General features: G+C 51.1%; 1 protein-coding gene across 5 annotated transcripts in view; it reads right to left on the reverse strand.

Annotated features, from left to right (window-relative positions):
* The window catches only part of CDON (cell adhesion associated, oncogene regulated), a 150967-nt gene that overhangs the window by 44769 nt on the left and 84645 nt on the right, over window positions 1–21553 (reverse strand). Inside the window, exon 1 of one of the 5 annotated variants that reach the window (XM_073657339.1) lies at window positions 1369–2312. The exons of the other annotated variants lie outside the window; for them this stretch is intronic. The gene's annotated coding sequence lies outside the window, so the exon portion shown is untranslated. Of the gene's footprint in view, window positions 1–1368; window positions 2313–21553 lie in introns of those variants that run through there. 5 annotated transcript variants of the gene reach the window in all.

The raw sequence follows: 21553 nt of genomic DNA on the forward strand, positions 1-21553 counted from the left end.
TTATCATGGCTCTGTCCTTATATATTGCTGTCCCTGTTTATGGTGGGACTAAAGGGACCCCCTAAGCTCCTGGGTCTGTGCACTGTGTATCTCAGCTGGGACACCTTGGTGTAACATCTTGTGCCACCTATTAGTACACAAACCAAAGAGTAAATACTGACTGTTTCCTTGTGAGATTGATGGAAAGTAACTTTCTATCGAGGGTTAAAGGAACAAAGACTTGAGAAAAGAGGGAAATGTGAACATCTCTGTGCTCTCTATGACTCCATTCACATCACAGACATAGCTCCCAGGCCCAGAAAGAGCAGCAGGAATGCTGCACAGCACAATCACCCTGTGTTCACCCCCCTGGGTGTCTGTAGGTGCTTGTTATGAAGTGGATGACTGCAAGAGGTCAAACTAAAGCAAGATATATAACCATGAAAGTGACACCAGCCCACACCTCTACCCTGCTGTCCCCCACTGCTAGGAGAGGCCTGGAAAGCCGCAGGGTACTGAGAGGGGAGAGCTTGGGTTGCAAATGTAAGAGTTCCTTTTTTCTTCCTTGCATTTGTCTGCCAGGATCCTGCAGAGATACAGTCTAGACCTGAAAGAGACTCCAAACAATGCACAACTGGCGGAGAGGCTTGGGGGTGATCTCTGCTCCCCCCTCTAGGTGACATGGCAGCTTTGACAAAGAAAATAAAAAAAAGAAAAATCACATATGACAACATCTGCACAGGAGAAGCAGCGGCCATTGTGCCAGTGATACATTGTATCAAGTAAGTGTAAACAAGCTCCGAACGTTCCATCTATGAGGGATACAGCGAGGGATGAAGGGGACAGCAGCTATAGAGCATGCTGGAAGTTACAGTCCTACAGCAACGTGTATACAATCATTCTCCATAATGTGTACAGGTACCACCTGAGAGCATCCAGAAACCACAAAGGAGGATGAGGAGGGGAACTGATGTGTATAAGGTTTTACACCACCAGACACATTCTCAGTCCAGCTGCTGCAACCATCCATCTATACCCATCTATCACTGTAGTGTTCTGCTACCTGTGCCTCTTCAGCTGTCACAAAATTACAACTCCCATCATTCTGACAAAGCATACAGGCAAGTTATAATCCCATTGCAGCTGGAGAGGCACAGGTGGTCGTCATTATTTGTCACAACCCCCTAAACAAATAATAAGTAAATAATTGAAAATTCTACAGGAAACATGAATGACTAGAAAAAAAAGGATCAATAATATAAGGAGTTGCAGGAAATATTATTGCCCCCTTGTAATAGAGTGTAAGCTCTGCGGCACAGTACACGGTTCCTGAGTAACTGATGAAGACTGAGCCTCTACAGTAGGTTTCCAATGGTGGGAGAAGCTTACCTCTGACAAGGGCTCTCTCTGCCCATAGGATCTGAACTGAATCCCAGGGTACATCCCTTACAGTATATCCAAACAAGATGCCTCAGATCAAGTCCAAGCGAGGAAAACCTTAGATAAAATCCAATACCTGGAGATCCCTCAGGACAAGTCCAATGCAGGAGATCCCTCAGGACAAGTCCAATGCAGGAGATTCCACAGGACAAGTCCAATGCAGGAGATTCCTCAGGACAAGTCCAATGCAGGAGATTCCTCAGGACAAGTCCAATGCAGGAGATCCCTCAAAACAAGTCTAAACCGGGAGATCCCACAGGACAAGTCCAAACCAGGAGATCCCCCAGGACAAGTCCAAATCAGGAGATCCTCCAGGATAAGTCCAAACCAGGAGATCCCCCAGGACAAGTCCAAACCAGGAGATCCCCCAGGACAAGTCCAAGGTAGGAGATCCTCCAGGAGAAGTCCAAGGTAGGAGATCCCCCAGGACAAGTCCAAACCAGGAGATCCCCCAGGACAAGTCCAAACCAGGAGATCCTCCAGGAGAAGTCCAAGGTAGGAGATCCCTCAGGACAAACGCAAGTGGGAGGATTTCTTCTGATAATTCCAGACCAAGGGATTCCCCAGGACAAGTCCATGCAAGAAGATCCCTGAAGGCAAATCCACCCCGGGAGATCAGGTCAGCGCTGGGGCTGCAGTCAGACAGATCAGGAGTTTCTCAGTGACTTTCTGGAGCTGCCAGGGACAATCCTTTGTATGAATCCCCTGCCAGATATGGCTTCTGGTGTTCGTGTGACGCCTGATCCTCCTGGTCTGGGGGCTCGGAGACCCCCTCTTCATGCCAGCACAATGGTGCTCAGGTGTGATAGGATCTACACCCCAAGAAAACACAGAGCCTGCAGCGTCCGCTCTCAACTCTCGGGAGAAGCGACTGGGAAGAAGGTAGAGGAGGCGGTGGAGGAGGGAGCTGGGGGTGGAGGAAGCTCTGAGGGCTGGACTTGGTGTGGGAAAGACCCTCTATCCCTAATACACCTCATCAACCCCTTCAGTGCCGGGACTGTGCGGAATACCAAGTGTTAATGGCCCTGTGCCCTCCCCCACCCGCATTCCTCCTAGGTAAAGGGTCGTCCTAGACTGACCTCTCACTCCAGAAATGACAGCGCGGGGCAAAGTGACATTATATTCTGTCTGCATTCCTGATGCACCCTGCATGGCCGACAACAGGGAGCAAGCACCGACCTCCACTGCATCTCATCTGCCCCACAGCCTACTGTACCTCCACTGCATCTCATCTGCCCCACAGCCTACTGTACCTCCACTGCATCTCATCAGCCTCACAGCCTACTGTACCTCCACTGCATCTCATCTGCCCCACAGCCTACTATACCACCACTACATCTCATCTGCCCCACAGCCTACTGTACCTCCACTGCATCTCATCTGCCCCACAGCCTACTGTACCTCCACTGCATCTCATCAGCCTCACAGCCTACTGTACCTCCACTGCATCTCATCTGCCCCACAGCCTACTATACCACCACTACATCTCATCTGCCCCACAGCCTACTGTACCTCCACTGCATATCATCTGCCCCACAGCCTACTATACCTCCACTGCATCTCATCTGCCCCACAGCCTAATATACCTCCACTGTATCTCATCTGCCCCACAGCCTACTATACCACCACTACATCTCATCTGCCCCACAGCCTACTATACCACCACTACATCTCATCTGCCCCACAGCATACTGTACCTCCACTGCATCTCATCTGCCCCACAGCCTACTATACCTCCACAGCCTCTCATCTGCCCCACAGCCTACTATACCACCACTACATCTCATCTGCCCCACAGCCTACTATACCACCACTACATCTCATCTGCCCCACAGCCTACTGTACCTCCACTGCATCTCATCTGCCCCACAGCCTACTTTACCTCCACTGCATCTCATCTGCCCCACAGCCTACTGTACCTCCACTGCATCTCATCTGCCCCACAGCCTACTATACCTCCACTGCATCTCATCTGCTGCACAGCCTACTATACCTCCACTGCATCTCATCTGCCCCACAGCCTACTATACCTCCACTGCATCTCATCTGCCCCACAGCCTACTATACCTCCACTACACCTCATCTGCCCCACAGCCTACTATACCACCACTACATCTCATCTGCCCCACAGCCTACTGTACCTCCACTGCATCTCATGTACCCCATAACTTACTGTACCTCCACTGCATCTCATCTGCCCCACAGCCTACTATACCACCACTGCATCTCATCTGCTCCACAGCCTACTATACCACCACTACATCTCATCTGCCCCACAGCCTGCTGTACCTCCACTGCATCTCATCTGCCCCACAGCCTACTATACCACCACTACATCTCATCTACCCCATAACTTACTGTACCTCCACTGCATCTCATCTGCCCCACACCCTACTATACCACCACTACATCTCATCTGCCCCACAGCCTACTATACCACCACTACATCTCATCTGCCCCACAGCCTACTATACCACCACTACATCTCATCTGCCCCACAGCCTACTGTACCTCCACTGCATCTCATCTGCCCCACAGCCTACTATACCACCACTGCATCTCATCTGCCCCACAGCCTACTATACCACCACTACATCTCATCTGCCCCACACCCTACTATACCACCACTACATCTCATCTGCCCCACAGCCTACTATACCACCACTACATCTCATCTGCCCCACAGCCTACTATACCACCACTACATCTCATCTGCCTCACAGCCTACTGTACCTCCACTATATCTCATCTGCCCCACAGCCTACTATACCTCCACTGCATCTCATCTGCCTCACAGCCTACTATACCACCACTACATCTCATCTGCCCCACACCCTACTATACCACCACTACATCTCATCTGCCCCACAGCCTACTATACCACCACTACATCTCATCTGCCCCACAGCCTACTATACCTCCACTGCATCTCATCTGCCCTACAGCCTAATATACCTCCACTGCATCTCATCTGCCCCACAGCCTACTATACCTCCACTGCATCTCATCTGCTCCACAGCCTAATATACCTCCACTGCATCTCATCTGCTCCACAGCCTAATATACCTCCACTGCATCTCATCTGCTCCACAGCCTACTATACCTCCACTGCATCTCATCTGCTCCACAGCCTAATATACCTCCACTGCATCTCATCTGCCCCACAGCCTAATATACCTCCACTGCATCTCATCTGCCCCACAGCCTACTGTACCTCCACTGCATCTCATCTGCTCCACAGCCTAATATACCTCCACTGCATCTCATCTGCCCCACAGCCTACTATACCACCACTACATCTCATCTGCCCCACAGCCTACTATACCACCACTACATCTCATCTGCTCCACAGCCTACTGTACCTCCACTGCATCTCATCTGCCCCACAGCCTACTATACCACCACTGCATCTCATCTGCCCCACAGCCTACTATACCACCACTACATCTCATCTGCCCCACACCCTACTATACCACCACTACATCTCATCTGCCCCACAGCCTACTATACCACCACTACATCTCATCTGCCCCACAGCCTACTATACCACCACTACATCTCATCTGCCTCACAGCCTACTGTACCTCCACTATATCTCATCTGCCCCACAGCCTACTATACCTCCACTGCATCTCATCTGCCTCACAGCCTACTATACCACCACTACATCTCATCTGCCCCACACCCTACTATACCACCACTACATCTCATCTGCCCCACAGCCTACTATACCACCACTACATCTCGTCTGCCCCACAGCCTACTATACCTCCACTGCATCTCATCTGCCCCACAGCCTAATATACCTCCACTGCATCTCATCTGCCCCACAGCCTACTATACCTCCACTGCATCTCTTCTGCTCCACAGCCTAATATACCTCCACTGCATCTCATCTGCTCCACAGCCTAATATACCTCCACTGCATCTCATCTGCTCCACAGCCTACTATACCTCCACTGCATCTCATCTGCTCCACAGCCTAATATACCTCCACTGCATCTCATCTGCCCCACAGCCTAATATACCTCCACTGCATCTCATCTGCCCCACAGCCTACTGTACCTCCACTGCATCTCATCTGCTCCACAGCCTAATATACCTCCACTGCATCTCATCTGCCCCACAGCCTACTATACCTCCACTGCATCTCATCTGCTCCACAGCCTAATATACCTCTACTGCATCTCATCTGCTCCACAGCCTACTATACCTCCACTGCATCTCATCTGCCCCACAGCCTACTATACCTCCACTGCATCTCATCTGCTCCACAGCCTAATATACCTCCACTACATCTCATCTGCTCCACAGCCTAATATACCTCCACTACATCTCATCTGCCCCACAGCCTACTATACCTCCACTGCATCTCATCTGCCCTACAGCCTACTGTACCTCCAATGCATCTCATCTGCTCCACAGCCTACTATACCACCACTACATCTCATCTGCCCCACAGCCTACTGTACCTCCACTGCATCTCATCTGCCCCACAGCCTACTGTACCTCCACTGCATCTCATCTGCTCCACAGCCTAATATACCTCCACTACATCTCATCTGCCCCACAGCCTACTATACCTCAACTGCATCTCATCTTCCCCCACTGTATCTAACCTACCTAGTGTAATTCAGTGTATTTTATTAGGCCGCAACATATTCTGTAGAGCTTTACATTGTCATCACTGTCACAATCCCCCACATCTAATTCACCTCTTTATTATCTATGTACATTGTATCCGAACTACCTGCACTGCATCTCATCTGCTCCTAAAATATAAAGATAAATTATAATAACACTTGGGGTACAGGACGATGACACTGACACTCGAGGTACAGGACGATGACACTGACACTCGGGGTACAGGACAATGACATTGACACTCGGGGTACAGGACGATGACACTGACACTCGGGGTACAGGACAATGACGCTGACCCTCGGGTACAGGATAATGATGCTGACACTCGGGGTACAGGATAATGACACTGACACTCTGGGTACAGGATAATGACACTAACTCTCGGGGTACGGGACAATGACACTGACACTCGGGGTACGGGACAATGACACTGACACTCGGGGTACGGGATAATGACACTGACACTCGGGGTGCAGGATAATGACGCTGACACTCGGGGTACAGGATAATGACACTGACACTCAGGGTACGGGACAATGACACTGACACTCGGGGTACGGGATAATGACACTGACACTCGGGGTGCAGGATAATGACGCTGACACTCGGGGTACAGGATAATGATGCTGACACTCGGGGTACGGGATAATGACACTGACACTCGGGGTACAGGATAATGATGCTGATACTCGGGTACAGGATAATGACACTGACACTCGGGGTACGGGATAATGACACTGACACTCGGGGTACAGGATAATGATGCTGACACTCGGGGTACAGGATAATGACACTGACACTCGGGGTACGGGATAATGACACTGACACTCGGTTACAGGATAATGATGCTGACACTCGGGGTACAGGACAATGACACTGACACTCGGGGTACGGGATAATGACGCTGACACTCGGGTACAGGATAATGACACTGACACTCGGGGTACAGGACAATGACACTGACACTCGGGGTACGGGATAATGATGCAGACACTCGGGGTACAGGATAATGATGCTGACACTCGGGGTACAGGATAATGACACTGACACTCGGGGTACAGGATAATGACACTGACACTCGGGGTACAGGATAATGATGCTGACACTCGGGGTACGGGATAATGACACTGACACTCGGGGTACGGGATAATGACGCTGACACTCGGGTACAGGATAATGACACTGACACTCGGGGTACAGGACAATGACACTGACACTCGGGGTACAGGATAAGGACGCTGACACTCGGGGTACAGGATAATGATGCAGACACTCGGGGTACAGGATAATGATGCTGACACTCGGGGTACAGGATAATGACACTGACACTCGGGGTACAGGATAATGACACTGACACTCGGGGTACAGGATAATGATGCTGACACTCGGGGTACGGGATAATGACACTGACACTCGGGGTACAGGATAATGATGCTGATACTCGGGTACAGGATAATGACGCTGACACTCGGGGTATAGGATAATGACACTGACACTCGGGGTACAGGACAATGACACTGACACTCGGGGTACGGGATAATGACACTGACACTCGGGGTACAGGATAATGACGCTGACACTCGGGGTACGGGATAATGATGCAGACACTCGGGGTACGGGATAATGACACTGACACTCGGGGTACAGGATAATGACACTGACACTCGGGGTACAGGATAATGATGCTGACACTCGGGGTACGGGATAATGACACTGACACTCGGGGTACAGGACAATGACGCTGACATTCGGGGTACAGGATAATGATGCTGACACTCGGGGTACGGGATAATGACACTGACACTCGGGATATTGGGGTGCACACATCACTGCGGACACTTCCTGTCTCTCGCACGCTGTAGGGCCAGGGCTGAGGCCGCTGCATTCCTGGACTTGCCCTGTGGGTGTGTTCAGCAGCGGAAGCTCGTGTGTGTGTGTGTGTGTGTGTGTGTGTGTGTTGCAGCCTCTGTGCTACATTTGTGTTTTATCCTGGAGGCCTTTGAAGTCACCAAGAGGAAGAAAAGAAAAAAACCCTGGCCCTGCAGGCACATGAATAGTCCCAGTATCTCCAGAGCCCTGCATTAGATAAATCACAGGATTAGTCAGGTCTGCAATGTTTGGGTGCTCGGAAATTCACTTTCTGTACAGTACAGACCGCAATAACACGTGGTGCACTGGAAGGATTCATCAACACAGGGACTGGAACCAGTATAGGACTGCACTGGAATTGGAAAAATATGGAAAATCCCAAATAGATTGAAGGAACTGCTGATGCCATAGAAAAGAAGAGTTAGACCCCCGTAAAGATGGATTGGACTGGAACCAGCATAAGTGGGGTAGACTGAAGATGCCATAGATGGTGGACTATAGATGGGGTGGACTGGAGCTGCAATATACTGGGAGATACCAAAAAACAGGTAGAAATGAGCTTCCATAACTAGGGTGGACTGTACATGGGGTGCACGGGGCCACTATAGACGGGGTGGACCATAGATGTGGTAGACCATAGACCTGGTGGACAATAGACTGGCTGAACCTTAGATGTAAACAATAGATGTGGTGGACAATAGACTAGGAGGACCACAGATGTGGTGGACCATAAATGTTGTGGACCATAAATGTTGTGGACCATAGACGTGGTGGACAATAGACTGGCTGAACCATAGATGTGGTGGTCAATAGACGAGGTGGACTATAGATGTGGTGAACTATAGATGTGGTGGCCATAGATGTGGTAGACCATAGATGGGGTGGACCATAGATGGGATGGACAATAGACCGGGAGGACCACAGATGTGGTGGACCATAGATGTGGTAGACCATAGACCTGGTGGACAATAGACTGGCTGAACCTTAGATGTGGTAAACAATAGATGTGTTGGACAATAGACTAGGAGGACCACAGATGTGGTGGACCATAAATGTTGTGGACCATAAATGTTGTGGACCATAGACGTGGTGGACAATAGACTGGCTGAACCATAGATGTGGTGGTCAATAGACGAGGTGGACTATAGATGTAGTGAACTATAGATGTGGTGGCCATAGATGTGGTAGACCATAGATGGGGTGGACCATAGATGGGATGGACAATAGACCGGGAGGACCACAGATGTGGTGGACCATAGATGAGGTGGACCATAGATGAGGTGGACCACAGATGTGGTGGACCATAGATGAGGTGGACCATAGATGTGGTGGACCATAGATGAGGTGGACCATAGATGTGGTGGACCATAGATGGGATGGACAATAGACCGGGAGGACCACAGATGAGGTGGACAATAGACTGGCTGAACCATAGATGTGGTGGTCAATAGACGAGGTGGACAATAGATGTGGTGAACCATAGATGTGGTGGCCATAGATGTGGTAGACCATAGATGGGATGGACAATAGACCGGGAGGACCACAGATGTGGTGGACCATAGATGAGGTGGACCATAGATGAGGTGGACCATAGATGTGGTGGACCATAGATGAGGTGGACCATAGATGAGGTGGGCCACAGATGTGGTGGACCATAGATGAGGTGGACCATAGATGAGGTGGACCACAGATGTGGTGGACCATAGATGAGGTGGACCATAGATGAGGTGGACCATAGATGAGGTGGACCACAGATGTGGTGGACCATAGATGAGGTGGACCATAAATGAGGCGGACCACAGATGTGGCGGACCACAGATGTGGCGGACCATAGATGTGGTTTAATCACAGACAATGAAATGATTAAAGTAACAGCTTTGGGTTTTTGACAGATTCCCCCTTGCTCTTCTTTATCTACATAGAGCATGAACGAGACCCTTGTGCCCCTCAACTGTCGCCCCCTCGGGCACAGCCCAATTGCTCTGCTGATCTTTCCACCTTCACCATATAAGAGGAGATCCAATCTAATCTGATGTGTCTGCATTGTGGTACGACGCACCCAACTAGACATGAATGGTGCCCTGGTCACGTCTGCTGCTGATCTTATGGCCGATGGCTCTGCTGGTCGTAGACGGCCGTTGTGCCGCGTTACCGTCCCCAGTGCCGCTCTCCCACACCACGACGTGCACACCCGCGCCGTTCACTATGGCTTTTTCTCACGTAGTAAAGTTCCAGTCTAGACACTAAATCCTGATGAGCGTGAGCCTAGTAAACACAATCGCCATGGTAATAGGACGTGGCCGGGTTCCCATGAAAGATGGCCGCTGTGTTGTGAATGGAGACAATTCTGTGTGTGTACTCCGCACACAACCTTATAAATAGCTGCTGCTGTTTTAGGCTTTTCCTGTGAAAGGATTCCACAGGCTAAGAATAAAATAAACACAGGCCGGGCCGCAAATAGCAGCCGGCGAGATAGGACGCGGCCGCGCGCCTCCCTGGTCACCATCCAAGTACGCCACCGCCATTAGAGGACAGCAGCAAAACCATCAACAGATCGGCACCCGGGAAACGATGGGTTAACGGGGTCACAAAGTCACCGGTGTGTGCCTGCCATTAAGTGACGGTGTCGCTGCCGGTAATGTCCAGAGGAGGGCGCTGTTATGGGGTAGATATCACAGGGGGCCCCTGTGCCCCAGTAGCTCATAGCAGAGCCCTAGACAGGAGCTCCCCCTAGTGGTGGCTGCAGACAGAATCTTATCATGTATCTCTGTATACAGGGAGCTCCCCCTAGTGGTGGCTGCAGACAGAATCTTATCATGTATCTCTGTATACAGGGAGCTCCCCCTAGTGGTGGCTGCAGACAGGATCTTATCATGTATCTCTGTATACAGGGAGCTCCCCCTAGTGGTGGCTGCAGACAGAATCTTATATGTATCGCTGTATACAGGAGCTCCCCCTAGTGGTGGCTGCAGACAGAATCTTATCATGCATCTCTGTATATAGGGAGCTCCCCCTAGTGGTGACTGCAGACAGAATCTTATCATGTATCTCTGTATATAGGGAGCTCCCCCTAGTGGTGACTGCAGACAGAATCTTATCATGTATCTCTGTATACAGGGAGCTCCCCCTAGAGGTGGCTGCAGACAGGATCTTCTCATGTATTTCTGTATATAGGGAGCTCCCCCTAGTGGTTAGTGCAGACAGGATCTTATCATGTACAGTACAGACCAAAAGTTTGGACACACCTTCTCATTTAAAGATTTTTCTGTATTTTCATGAATTAACACATGTAGAATTATATACTTAACAAAAAAGTGTGAAACAACTGAAAATATGTCTTATATTCTAGGTTCTTCAAAGTAGCCACCTTTTGCTTTGATGACTGCTTTGCACACTCTTGGCATTCTCTTGATGAGCTTCAAGAGGTAGTCACCGGAAATGGTCCTCAAACAATCTTGAAGGAGTTCCCAGAGATGCTTAGCACTTGTTGGCCCTTTTGCCTTCACTCTGCGGTCCAGCTCACCCCAAACCATCTCGATTGGGTTCTGGTCTGGTGACTGTGGAGGCCAGGTCATCTGGCGTAGCCCCCCATCACTCTCCTTCTTGGTCAAATAGCCCTTACACAGCCTGGAGGTGTTTGGGGTCATTGTCCTGTTGAAAAATAAATGATGGTCCAACTAAACGCAAACTGGATGGAATAGCATGCCGCTGCAAGATGCTGTGGTAGCCATGCTGGTTCAGTATGCCTTCAATTTTGAATAAATCCCCAACAGTGTCACCAGCAAAGCCCCCCCACACCATCACACCTCCTCCTCCATGCTTCACGGTGGGAACCAGGCATGTAGAGTCCATCCGTTCACCTTTTCTGCGTCGCACAAAGACACGGTGGTTGGAACCAAAGATCTCAAATTTGGACTCATCAGAGCAAAGCACAGATTTCCACTGGTCTAATGTCCATTCCTTGTGTTCTTTAGCCCAAACAAGTCTCTTCTGCTTGTTGCCTGTCCTTAGCAGTGGTTTCCTAGCAGCTATTTTACCATGAAGGCCTGCTGCACAAAGTCTCCTCTTAACAGTTGTTGTAGAGATGTGTCTGCTGCTAGAACTCTGTGTGGCATTGACCTGGTCTCTAATCTGAGCTGCTGTTAACCTGCGATTTCTGAGGCTGGTGACTCAGATAAACTTATCCTCAGAAGCAGAGGTGACTCTTGGTCTTCCTTTCCTGGGGTGGTCCTCATGTCAGCCAGTTTCTTTGTAGCGCTTGATGGTTTTTGCAACTGCACTTGGGGACACTTTCAAAGTTTGCTCAATTTTTCGGACTGACTGACCTTCATTTCTTAAAGTAATGATGGCCACTCGTGTTTCTTTACTTAGCTGCTTTTTTCTTGCCATAATACAAATTCTAACAGTCTATTCAGTAGGACTATCAGCTGTGCATCCACCAGACTTCTGCACAACACAACTGATGGTCCCAACCCCATTTATAAGGCAAGAAATCCCACTTATTAAACCTGACAGGGCCCACCTGTGAAGTGAAGACCATTTCCGGTGACTACCTCTTGAAGCTCATCAAGAGAATGCCAAGAGTGTGCAAAGCAGTTATCGAAGCAAAGGGTGGCTACTTTGAAGAACCTAGAATATAAGACATATTTTCAGTTGTTTTACACTTTTTTGTTAAGTATATAATTCCACATGTGTTAATTCATAGTTTTGATGCCTTCAGTGTGAATGTACAATTTTCATAGTCATGAAAATACAGAAAAAGCTTTAAATGAGAAGGTGTGTCCAAACTTTTGGTCTGTACTGTATCTCTCTAATAATAATAATCTTTTAATAATAATAATCTTTATTTTTATATAGCGCTAACATATTCCGCAGCGCTTTACATACATTATCGTCGCTGTCCCCATCGGGGCTCACAATCTAGATTCCCTATCAGTATGTCTTCCTATATACAGGAAGCTCCCCCTAGTGGTGGCTGCAGACAGAATCTTATCATGTATCTCTGTATATAGGGAGCTCCCCCTAGTGGTGGCTGCAGACAGAATCTTATCATGTATCTCTGTATACAGGGAGCTCCCCCTTGTGGTGGCTGCAGACAGGATCTTATCATGTATCTCTGTATACAGGGAGCTCCCCCTAGTGGTGGCTGCAGACAGAATCTTATCATGTATCTCTGTATATAGGGAGCTCCCCCTAGTGGTGGCTGCAGACAGAATCTTATCATGTATCTCTGTATACAGGGAGCTCCCCCTAGTGGTGGCTGCAGACAGGATCTTATCATGTATCTCTGTATACAGGGAGCTCCCCCTAGTGGTGACTGCAGACAGAATATTATCATGTATCTCTGTATACAGGGAGCTCCCCCTAGTGGTGGCTGCAGACAGGATCTTATCATGTATCTCTGTATACAGGGAGCTCCCCCTAGTGGTGGCTGCAGACAGGATCTTATCATGTATCTCTGTATACAGGGAGCTCCCCCTAGTGGTGGCTGCAGACAGAATCTTATCATGTATTTCTGTATACAGGGAGCTCCCCCTAGTGGTGGCTCAAGACAGAATCTTATCATGCATCTCTGTATACAGGGAGCTCCCTCTAGTGGTGGCTGTAGACAGAATCTTATCATGTATCTCTGTATACACCAGAAAATGGCTCCTATCACCTCCATGTTTATGGAAGACATGAAGTTGATTCCACTTGGTCCTTGTCTGAATTGAGTCGTCCCATTTCCCCAGTGTCTGATAATCCTTCACATCACTTGGCGGGAACCCACTTTTAAAACTGGCAAAGACTTCAAGCGTGAGCAGAAGACTGGGAATTACTACACGTCCAACATCCTCCCAACAATGGCAGCACAGAGGATTAACACCCTGAGATTGGGGTTCAGCTATGGGCAATAGAGCTGTTGTGTCAGGCAACCTCTCCAGATTTGCATGAGAAAAGCAACTTCAGGGAGGAATTGCTGCTTAATTAAAGAGCAGCCGTCACCTTAATTAGCATGATCCTGCTTCTTGGTACTTTGCATGGGTGTAAATCACTTCCTCATTAGCCGCTGGCACCAATGCAATAGAACATATACCTCCTTGGTGCCAGATGTGGGGGGCAATGATCTGCAGAATATGTGAGGGCTAACGATCTGCAGAATATGTGGGGTGCAATGAATGATTTGCAGAATATGTGGGGTGCAACGAACGATCTGCAGAATATGTGGGGTGCAACGAACGATCTGCAGAATATGTGGGGGTAACGATCTGCAGAATATGGGGGTGCAACGAACAATCTGCAGAATATGTGGGGGTAACGATCTGCAGAATATGTGGGGTGCAACGAACGATCTGCAGAATATGTGGGGGTAACGATCTGCAGAATATGTGGGGTGCAACGAACGATCTGCAGAATATGTGGGGGTAACGATCTGCAGAATATGGGGGTGCAACGAACAATCTGCAGACTATGTGTGGGTAACGATCTGCAGAATATGTGGGGTGCTATGATCAATCTGCAGAATATGTGGGGGTAACGATCTGCAGGATATGTGGGGTGCTATGATCAATCTGCAGAATATGTGGGGGTAACGATCTGCAGGATATGTGGGGTGCTACGAACAGTCTGCAGAATATGTGGGGGTAACGATCTGCAGGATATGTAGGGGTAACGATCTGCAGGATATGTGGGGTGCAACGAATGATCTGCAGAATATATCTCATACATAAGAGCCGTTCTGGACACTGAGAAGAACCTGATTTTCCTAACATTTGGGAGAAATGCTCTGCAGTAATTTGAAGAATACGTGGGGAGATGTTCTGCATCATAATGACCAGTTTTAGGGGCTCTGGATCACGTGAGACCCCATTCTGCAGGATGTTTTGTAGTAAGTCTTTAATGGGGGGAATGATGTTCTGCATGATGTGCAAGGGCAGAGCAGGGGGAACATGGTACAAACCTCCGCCTCATACAAGTATGCAATGTTCTGCTGGAGTGGCTTAAGAACATGTCCTGCAATGTTATAGGTGCAATGATCTGCACATTCTTGAATTGATGCAATGCTCTGCACACTGATATTTAGCAACACACTTCTCTTAGGCCACGGCCCCACGATCAGTATTTGGTCAGTATTCGGTCAGTATTTTTTCTCAGGAGTGGGTGATAAATGCAGAATTGGTGACTTGTTTCTATTCTACCTTTTCTCTGATTGTTCCTCACCTGGTTTTGGCTCCCACTCCTGAGAAAAAACACTGACCCAATACTGATAATGGGGCCTTGGCCTTAGGAACATTCCCCCTATGCAATATGTATAGAATAATATTGTGCATGGTCTTCAAGACTGAGGACAGTGCCTCCACTTCTCGGCAGGGCCTCCACTTTTCGGCAGGGCCTCCATTTCTCGGCAGGGCCTCCACTTCCCGGCAGGGCCTCCACTTCCCGGCAGGGCCTCCACTTCTCGGCAGGGCCTCCACTTCTCGGCAGGGTCTCCACTTCTCGGCAGGGTCTCCACTTCCCGGCAGGGTCTCCACTTCCCGGCAGGGCCTCCACTTCCCGGCAGGGCCTCCACTTCTCGGCAGGGTCTCCACTTCCCGGCAGGGTCTCCACTTCCCGGCAGGGCCTCCACCTCTCGGCAGGGTCTCCACTTCCCGGCAGGGCCTCCACTTCCCGGCAGGGTCTCCACTTCCCGGCAGGGTCTCCACTTCCCGGCAGTGTCTCCACTTCTCGGCAGGGTCTCTACTTCTCGGCTGGGCCTCCACTTCCCGGCAGGGTCTACACTTCTCGGCAGGGCCTCCACTTCCTGGCAGGGTCTCCACTTCTCAGCAGGGTCTCCACTTCCCGGCAGGGTCTCCACTTCCCGGCAGGGCCTCCACTTCTTGGCAGGGTTTCCACTTCCCGGCAGGGTCTCCACTTCTCGGCAGGGCCTCCACTTCCCGGCAGGGCCTCCACTTCTCGGCAGGGCCTCCACTTCCCGGCAGGGTCTCCACCTCTCGGCAGGGTCTCCACTTCCCGGCAGGGCCTCCACTTCTCGGCAGGGCCTCCACTTCCCGGCAGGGCCTCCACTTCTCGGCAGGGCCTCCACTTCCCGGCAGGGTCTCCACCTCTCGGCAGGGTCTCCACTTCCCGGCAGGGTCTCCACTTCCCGGCAGGGTCTCAATTTCTGTACTTTTGATCCCAGCAGATGTGAATCAATATGGGGTGGGGGCATGAAGATTTCCAGGGGAGGTTATATCTAAGCTGCAGATTGGGGGGGTTGAGGTGGACCCTTTATGAGTAGAGCTTACTGGTAAGTTTTAGGTGGCATGGACCCTTTTAAAAATAGAATTTTGAGTCTTTTCCAAATTCCATTTTCCCAGAGGGTTTTTCCTCCTTTTTGTGGCCATTATATGAGCACCTGAATGAGGACGGCTGCGATCTGTCATCCCCATACCTGCTCCTCCGCCCGGTGTCTCCGCTCTATGAGGCGGCCATTGTTCTCACACTGACAGCTCCTCCGAGCCCATTTTCAGCACGGCCCTCGTTATCTCATCAAGGCCTCTGTCGTCCCCATTGTCCCAGCGGATTATGCTTTGTTCGGCTTTTGGGGGTTTGTAATTTATGTCTGTGACCCAACACTCAGGAATGGACGAGGCGGGAACAGCGGGATTATACACCGCCATCTGGGAATGGGATCAGTTACTGGAGAGGCTGCGGCGTCACCTGTGCGGCTCAGGGCAGGACAAGCGGCCTGGGAATGGCAAAAGGTCATTGTGGAAATGGCACTGTTCATCCTGAGCCTCCTGGTTCAGGAGCAGAATGACAGCACTACCGGCACAGGACCGCATGTTAGCATCGTATGGTGATCTGAGTCCGTTCCAGTTAAACCCCAGGATCCTGAGTGCTCGTAAGTTGTGTCTGCAGCTCCATTCACTTTAATAGGGCGGGGATGCAATACCAGAAGCAACCTGTGCTCAGGTGTGGCGCTGTTTCAGCCATGTTTTTATAACTTTGTGCAAACTCCTTTAAAAATCCCAAATCATTGTCAAAACTGCAGGAGAAATCTATGTTGGTTGTCACCCAGCTTTCCCAGTGCCGGACTGGCACCTGACTCCATGACTTCTATAGAGCGGCGAGGTTCAGCCCTCGGATCGCTGCCGGTCAGGTATCCGGCGCGTGGACGGCTGCGGAAATACTTTCACGGATAATTTGCTTTTGTGATGTTTTCTGACGCTGCAGCGATACAGAACATGTCGTGTATCAGGGTTCACGCTGGGATATGGGAAGCTCCGACGGGGCCAGAAACTCCGGATTCCTCCCATGACCCTCTGCTGCAAATACTGATGAGTAACCCCAGAGGTCCAATCACCTCCCGCCGCTTCCAGGATCTGTTCTGCTCCGACTCCGCGCTCATCACTTCTGGCAGCAGCAGATATGTCTGCTATTCATTATGGAGTATCTGCAGCAGCACAGAGGATTTCAGGAGAGAAATATGCTGGTGAGACTGAGACTTAGGCCACGACCCCACTATCAGTATTCGGTCAGTGTTTTTTCTCAGGAGTGTTCCTCACCTGGTTTTGGCTCCCAATCCTGAGAAAAAATACTGACCGAATACTGACCGAATACTGATAGTGGGGCCGTGGCCATAGGGTGCATTCACGGGCCTGTATCTTACGGTCCTTGCCTTCAATATCCGACCACCGGCTTCCAGATATGAGGCTGCTATTTCAGGTTAGGAGACCCGCGGCCGTTCTGGGCATTGTGGTTCTTATACAGACATGTGAATTCAGTCTCATATTGTCAAAGGGGAAGGGATCTCCCAGCAGCACAGAGTATTTCAGGAGATAAAGAAACATTGACTTGTGTTGCCCTTGTCACCCATGGAGTTTGCAGATATGGCGGCACAGGCCGTGCCCTGAGACCCCCGAGTCCTGGTACATAGGAGGCACACAGGGGCGAGCAGTGTCCGGATACATGGATGGCCTCCTATGGATTATGTAGCAGGCAGAGAGGGGGTCGGTTTCCTATGTGACCCCTCTATGTCCCGGGCCCCCGGCCCCTCCAGTAACAGGATAGAGTTTCATGCTTGCAGGACAAAAGTAAAAAGGGAAGAAAAAGCAGGAGAGTGAGGAGTGTGACCAATCAGGAATGATCCTAATGGCTGCACCCCGGGGGTCCGCAGCATTCACAGGGCTGGATCCTGATCTTCCAATGTGGGGGCCGCGCCGTGTCCTGGGGTCACACACCTTCTCTGCACAAGCAAAACTACCATCAGGCTAGAAAGTAACGGGGAAAAGGCCGCAGAGTCGCTCCCGTCCCATATAGAGGTCACAATAACACTGGCAGAAACTATAGGGTCACATTGTGAGAAGAGAAGATCTATAAGGGGTTAACAGTGCCAGGATGTCCACAAGCAAGGTCAGACCGACCGCTGTGACATCACTGCCCTCACTGTATGACATCATCATATCACACACCGCTACAGAGACTGTGACATCACTGCACTCACTGTATGACATCACAGACCGACCGCTAGAGACTGTGACATCACTGCACTCACTGTATGACATCACAGACCGAACGTTACAGAGACTGTGACATCACTGCACTCACTGTATGACATCACAGACTGACCGCTACAGAGACTGTGACATCACTGCACTCCCTGTATGACATCACAGACCGACCGCTATGATATCACTGCACTCACTGTATGACATCACAGACCGAACGCTACAGAGACTGTGACATCACTGCACTCACTGTATGACATCATCATATCACACACCGCTACAGAGACTGACATCACTGCACTCACTGTATGACATCATCATATCACACACCGCTACAGAGACTGACATCACTGGACTCACTGTATGACATCACAGACCGACCGCTATGACATCACTGCACTCACTGTATGACATCACAGACCGAACGCTACAGAGACTGTGACATCACTGCACTCACTGTATGACATCATCACATCACACACCGCTACAGAGACTGTGACATCACTGCACTCACTGTATGACATCACAGACCGAACGCTATGACATCACTGCACTCACTGTATGACATCACAGACCGAACAACAGAGACTGTGACATCACTGCACTCACTGTATGACATCATCACATCACACACCGCTACAGAGACTGTGACATCACTGCACTCATTGTATGACATCACAGACCGACCGCTACAGAGGCTGTGACATCACTGCACTCACTGTATGACATCACAGACCGACCGCTACAGAGATTGTGACATCACTGCACTCACTGTATGACATCATCACATCACACACCGCTACAGACTGTGACATCACTGCACTCACTGTATGACATCACAGACCGACCGCTACAGAGACTGTGACATCACTGCACTCACTGTATGACATCACAGACCGACCGCTACAGAGACTGTGACATCACTGCACTCACTGTATGACATCACAGACGACCGCTGTGACATCACTGCACTCACTGTATGACATCATCACATCACAGACCGACCACTACAGAGACTGTGACATCACACATACACAGCCTTGTTGCTGACGATGTATATCGTATATATTTAGTGTATTATGGCTGTATTATACAATACTTGTACATGTTACCTTTTGTGTCCCCCTATTTCCTTATAGATTGTAGCTTGCGAGCAGCCGGACCCTCACTCCTTTGGATCTGAGTTATGCTTATTCTGTAACATCTGTATTGTCTGTACATGCCCCCCCTAATATTGTGAAGTGCTGCGGAATATGTTGGCATTATAAAAACAAAAATTATTCTTATTATTATTATTATATATTGTTGCAGTGAGTGTTGTGCAGCAGCTCTGCTCCGCCCGCTCTCGATGCAGCGAGTGTTGTGCAGCAGCTCTGCTCCGCCCGCTCTCGGTGCAGCGAGTGTTGTGCAGCAGCTCTGCTCCGCCTGCTCTCGGTGCAGTGAGTGTTGTGCAGAAGCTCTGCTCCGCCCGCTCTTGGTGCAGCGAGTGTTGTGCAGCAGCTCTGCTCCGCCCGCTTTCGGTGCAGTGAGTGTTGTGCAGCAGCTCTGCTCCACCCGCTCTCGGTGCAGTGAGTGTTGTGCAGCAGCTCTGCTCCACCCGCTCTCGGTGCAGTGAGTGTTGTGCAGCAGCTCTGCTCCACCCTTGGTGCATTCGGTGCAGCGGGTGTTGTGCAGCAGCTCTGCTCCGCCCTCGGTGCATTCGGTGCAGCGAGTGTTGTGCAGCAGCTCTGCTCCGTCCGCTCTCGGTGCAGCGAGTGTTGTGCAGCAGCTCTGCTCTGCCCGGTCTCGGTGCAGTGAGTGTTGTGCAGCAGCTCTGCCCCTCCCACTCTCGGTGCAGCGAGTGTTGTGCAGCAGGTCTGCTCCGCCCGCTCTCGGTGCAGCGAGTGTTGTGCAGCAGCTCTGCCCCGCCCGGTCTCAGTGCAGCGAGTTTTGTGCAGCAGCTCTGCTCCTCCCACTCTCGGTGCAGCGAGTGTTGTGCAGCAGGTCTGCTCCGCCCGCTCTCGGTGCAGCGAGTGTTGTGCAGCAGCTCTGCCCCGCCCGGTCTCGGTGCAGCGAGCGTTGTGCAGCAGCTCTGCTCCGCCCGGTCTCGTTGCAGTGAGTGTTGTGCAGCAGCTCTGCTCCGCCCGCTCTCGATGCAGTGAGTGTTGTGCAGCAGCTCTGCTCCGCCCGGTCTCGGTGCAGCGAGTGTTGTGCAGCAGCTCTGCTCTGCCCGCTCTCAGTGCAGCGAGTGTTGTGCAGCAGCTCTGCTCCGCCTGCTCTCGGTGCAGCGAGTGTTGTGCAGCAGCTCTGCTCCGCCTGCTCTCGGTGCAGCGAGTGTTGTGCAGCAGCTCTGCCCCTCCTGTTCTCGGTGCAGCGAGTGTTGTGCAGCAGCTCTGCTCCACCCACTCTCGGTGCAGTGAGTGTTGTGCAGCAGCTCTGCTCCGCCCGCTCTCATTGCAGTGAGTGTTGTGCAGCAGCTCTGCTCCGCCCGCTCTCATTGCAGTGAGTGTTGTGCAGCAGCTCTGCTCCGCCCGCTCTCGATGCAGTGAGTGTTGTGCAGCAGCTCTGCTCCGCCCGCTCTCGGTGCAGCGAGTGTTGTACAGCATCTCTGCTCTGCCCGCTCTCGATGCAGCGAGTGTTGTGCAGCAGCTCTGCTCCGCCCGCTCTCGGTGCAGCGAGTGTTGTGCAGCAGCTCTGCCCCTCCTGTTCTCGGTGCAGCGAGTGTTGTGCAGCAGCTCTGCTCCGCCCGCTCTCGGTGCAGTGAGTGTTGTGCAGCAGCTCTGCTCCGCCTTCGGTGCACTCGATGCAGGGAGTGTTGTGCAGCAGCTCTGCTCCGCCCTCGGTGCACTCGGTGCAGCGAGTGTTGTGCAGCAGCTCTGCCCCTCCTGTTCTCGGTGCAGCGAGTGTTGTGCAGCAGCTCTGCTCCGCCCGCTCTCGGTGCAGCGAGTGTTGTGCAGCAGCTCTGCTCCGCCCGCTCTCGGTGCAGCGAGTGTTGTGCAGCAGCTCTGCTCCGCCCGCTCTCGGTGCAGTGAGTGTTGTGCAGCAGCTCTGCTCCGCCCTCGGTGCACTCGGTGCAATGAGTGTTGTGCAGCAGCTCTTCTCCGCCCGCTCTCGGTGCAGTGAGTGTTGTGCAGCAGCTCTGCTCCGCCCGCTCTCGGTGCAGCGAGTGTTGT

The sequence above is a fragment of the Phyllobates terribilis genome, unplaced genomic scaffold, assembly GCF_046119375.1.
Source record: "Phyllobates terribilis strain yellow unplaced genomic scaffold, ASM4611937v1 Scaffold_12__6_contigs__length_324123572, whole genome shotgun sequence".
In the NCBI taxonomy this organism is placed as follows: Eukaryota; Metazoa; Chordata; class Amphibia; order Anura; family Dendrobatidae; genus Phyllobates; species Phyllobates terribilis.